Here is a 4,599-nt window from a genome sequence, read left to right on the forward strand (position 1 = left end):
CAGGTTCGGAAGGAACAAACAGAGTATTCCGTCTACCACACAACGACGTTACTACAGCATATCCAATTTACCAGCAGAGACATTCTTCAAAGGACCAAGGACTCGGTTGGGCAACACGGACTTCCATCTACCACCAACCTACCGAAGCGCAGCTCAGAGTGAATATTTATTGCATTTTCCTTTTCCAAATGGCCGGTAATTTAGAATGCATAAGATACTGTATTTACGATAGCACAGCTTCGCCCTTTGTTCCTCAGTCTTCCCACTCTTTCACTCAAACCCAGCCCTTTTCTTTTGTGTAACAAGCTGTCATATCTGTTTCACTCGCTAAGGACGTTTTCCTTTATGACGTCATTTGTAATCAAGTTATGATTTAATTATGTATATGTGTTATTCTGTGTGATTAGTTAGGTATTTAGTAAATAAATAATTAAACCCAATTTTGCATTGCTGATTCAACTTGTTAGCCAGGGTTCGTGCAGATAACCAGGAATTTACAGCTTTCAGATGAGACTGAATTAAGGTGAAGATTAATATTGACTGCTATTGATGTGAAATATTATTAGGTCTTTAAGAGTTTATTCGGAAGATAACAGCTTTATAAATATTATTTTGTGGTGCCCTGACTCTCTAGTTAATTACATTTGCATGATTAGCTCAATCAGGTAATATTAATTACGGAGAAATTATTTTATAGAATAGCATGTCATATTACTTAATCCGGCATAGCCAAAGACACGACAACTGAGAGGCGGCCATGGGAGGTAGGTGGAGACTTCTCACAGCTGAGCAGGAGACTGCCCTGCTGAATATGGTGATTGCCAATAATGCCATCCGTTTGAGGGAAATTCAAACCCAAATAGTTGAAGACCAGATAGTCTTCCAAGGAATTGACAGCATCAACACTTCCACCATTGACCGGATAGTTCAGAAGAACCACAAGGAAAAAGCAGCTGTACCGTGTGCCTTTTGAAAGGAATTCAAACAGAGTTAAGGAGTAGCGATTCCAATATGTGCAGGTAATTGCTATACTGTACAGATTTTTTACGGTGTGTAGACTATGGCCCATCTCTCCAGCATGTAAATACAGTAATGTGTTACAGTAACTGCAGTACACAATCTTTCATTCCAGTATAGTAGTACACTACTGTTTTTGTAGTACAGTAAAAAAGAACATGTTTAAAAAAAACTTCTGTAGAGAATCTTTGAACTGGATGCCACGGCTGACCCACAGGAGTTTGGCGGCAGATTCATCTAAGGCGGCCATTTTGTTGGATTAGACACAAAGTCCTTGGAACCCCTTGACAATCAATACCTCTCTCTTCTCCCCATGTTCACACCCAGAGAAAAAGAGGAGAGAGTGGGGGAAAGAGAGGGGGAGAGGAGAAAGGCTGAGAAATAATAAAAGTTGTGATGGATTGTCTCCGTCTTCCTATCTCTCTCTCTCCGTCACTCCCCCTATTCCGATCCCTCTCTCTCTCTCTTTCTTACTCCTCTCTCTCCCTATTCCTATCCCTCTATCTCTCCCTCATTCCCCCTCTCTCCCTATCCCTCTATCTCTCTCTCACTCCCCCTCTCTCCTTATTCCTATCCCTCTATCTCCCTCCCTTTCTTTCTCCCTCACTCCCCCCCTCTCTCCCTTTTCATATCCCTCTATCTCCCTCCCTTTCTTTCTCCCTCACTCCCCCCCTCTCTCCCTATCCCTCTATCTCTCTCTCACTCCCCCTCTCTCCTTATTCCTATCCCTCTATCTCCCTCCCTTTCTTTCTCACTCACTCCCCCCTCTCTCCCTTTTCATATCCCTCTATCTCCCCCTCTCTCTCCCTCTCTCTCTCCCTCTTGTAAAGGCCTGAGAGGGATGGTATTTGCTTGACAGTTTCAGGTGCAATTTGGTTACTGATTAAACAGAAAATCCAGACCGAGCTGAATGAGAATGTAATTGTTGAGTTTGGCAGTGTGGCAGTCATGGTAGGCCTTCCTGTTGCTTGTGGGGAGAAGAGCTTCTCTGACAGTTTGAATCTCTAGTTAATAGTTTAGGTCTGCTCTCTGTCATATGCTGTCTCTTCAAACACCAGGAGAGAGCACTGCAAAGAGCTAAAGAGAGAGGGAGTCAGATTGAAGGAGAGATAGATACAGAGTGATAGAGAGAGAGAGAGAGAGAGAGAGAGAGAGAGAGAGAGAGAGAGAGCAGACATACTGAGAGAGGGATATTGAGACTGTGGGAGTATGAAAGAGATAAAAGGAGTGGGAGGATTAGAAACTGAAGGAGAACAAAAGACAGAGAGAAATAATCAGGCCAATTCCCTCTGTTTTCTACCCCAGGAGGAGTCATTTGTGTGTGTGCATGTGTCCGTACGTGCGCGCATGTATGTGTGGGTGTGTTTGTGTGATTAATGATTAATGCAATCTGCATTTTATGGGCTGTTTTGCTCTGTGCATTTAGAATGAATAATTAGATGTTTTCCGCCTTTGCCTATAAACCCAGTCCAGAAAAGAACATTACATTATCTCTAAAAAAGAAAAATATCTCTGATATTTAGATCTCTAAAAAGAACAATAATACAGATTATAATGCGGGCACTGAGACAGTGTTGTTATTGCACTCCGTAAGCAGATGTTGGTGTTGTTCTAATGTTTGAGAACAGACAGAAGCTGACGCACACGCACGCACACACACACACATACAAACACACTCTCGCACTTTCTCCCTCTCTAGTTATATTTTTCTCTCTCCCCCTCCCACAACCTTTCTTCTGAGGAAACAAAACTGATCTCTGTCTCTGTGTCATCTGTCTGTGTGAGAGTGAACAACAACAGTCCAAATGTCTCTGCGGGGAGTTCTGCTGGACCAGGACCAGTTCTGTTGTTCTGTCTGTCCGGAACTACTGAAGGAGCCGGTGGCTATTCCCTGTGGACACAGTTACTGTAGAAGCTGTGTTGAGGGCTACTGGGATCAGGATGATCAGGGCATCTACAGTTGTCCTCAGTGCAAGCAGACCTTCACTCCAAGGCCTACTCTGAGAAAAAATAACATGTTGGCTGAAGTGTTGGAGACACTGCAGAAGACAGGACTCCAGGCTGCTCCACCTGCTCTGTGCTATGTTGGACCTGGAGATGTGGCGTGTGATTTCTGCACTGGGACCAGAAAGCAGAAAGCCTTCATGTCCTGTCTGGCATGTCTGGTGTCTTACTGTGAGACTCACCTCCAGCCTCACTATGATGTTCCTGGACTAAAGAAACACAAGCTGGTCAAAGCCACCATACAGCTACAGATCTCATCATGACAAACTGCCGTACGGATCAATAGTGTATATGTCTATTGTGTGTGATGGATGAACATAATGGCCATATGATACAATGTCAGCTGCAGCATAGAGGACAGAGAAACAGGTTAGAACAGAACAACTGGTTGGTGACTCTGTTAAACAGTAGGACGGCTGTTTGAATAGGAGAGATCAAGAAATATAGTTATTGAAATGAAATCGACCCACAGCAGAAGAAATATGATTATCATAAATTATCCAAATTGATCAGCTTCTTCTAAAGTCAAACTCCATTATCACTCTTTTGAGTCCAACGTTCAGTCTCTGTGATACATCTCATGTACAGTAAGAACTATAATCAGTCAATCAACTGTGTGCTATGGTGACAAGTGAACTATTGGACACAAAACTTGATAGCTCAATGAAGAGTGTTCCTCCACAGAGTCAGCTGTGGATGAGTCAGCAGAAACTCCAGCAGAGAGTCCAGGAGAGAGAGAAGGTGCTGAAGGAGCTCCAACAGGCTGTGGAGTTTCTCAAGGTGAGTATTATTATTGACCAGAGGTGATGCACCATTTCACTTCTCTCCTCCAGCCAACCAGAGAGAGAGAGAGAGAGAGAGAGGCCACTCTCCAATCCACTATGGAGAACAGTCTGGCTGGGCTACAAGTACAGATAGAGAGGGAATAGACTGATTATATCAGGATAAAGTAAGACCCAGATGCAGAATGTGTAGAAGTAATAATGTTAATTATAGCAACAGAAGCAAAGGTACTGGATGGCAGGCAGGCTTAGGGTCTGTGGCAGGCAGAGTGGTCAGGCAGGCGGGTTCAGGGTCAGTTCAGGCAAAGGTCAAAAACCAGGAGGGCGAGAAAAGAGAGGCTGGGGTAAAACAGGAGCAGACAGGACAAATGCTGGTAAGCTTGACAAACAAGACAGACTGGCAACAGAAATCACAGGCAACAGAAACAGGCAACAGAAATCACAGGTATAAGTACACGGGATAATGGGGAAGAAGGGCGACACCTGGAGGGGGTGGAGACAAGCACAAATACAGGTGAAACAGATCAGGGCGCGACAGTACGCCCCCCCGCATACCTGGTTGACCGGGGTGCCAGCGGTGGAAGTCGGTGATGAGGGCTGGGTCCAGGATGTCTGTAGCAGGGACCCAGTGCCTCTCTTCCGGGCCCCTCACAGTCAACCAGGTACTAGAAACCGCTACCCCGTGGTTGAACCCTTAGGAGGCATCTACCCGTGTATGCAGGATGGCCATCAACAACACAGGGTGGAGGGGTGGGCCAAGAAATGGAAGACACGGGACACATGAAAGGTGGGGTGT

General features: G+C 44.9%; 1 pseudogene; it reads left to right on the top strand.

Moving 5' to 3' along the window:
* Positions 1 to 2,822: 2,822 nt before the first annotated feature.
* On the top strand, positions 2,823 to 3,939 carry LOC118374291 (E3 ubiquitin/ISG15 ligase TRIM25-like; annotated as a pseudogene).
* The last annotated feature ends 660 nt before the right edge of the window (positions 3,940 to 4,599 follow it).

Source organism: Oncorhynchus keta, chromosome 9 (genome assembly GCF_023373465.1).
Source record: "Oncorhynchus keta strain PuntledgeMale-10-30-2019 chromosome 9, Oket_V2, whole genome shotgun sequence".
Classification (NCBI taxonomy): domain Eukaryota; kingdom Metazoa; phylum Chordata; class Actinopteri; order Salmoniformes; family Salmonidae; genus Oncorhynchus; species Oncorhynchus keta.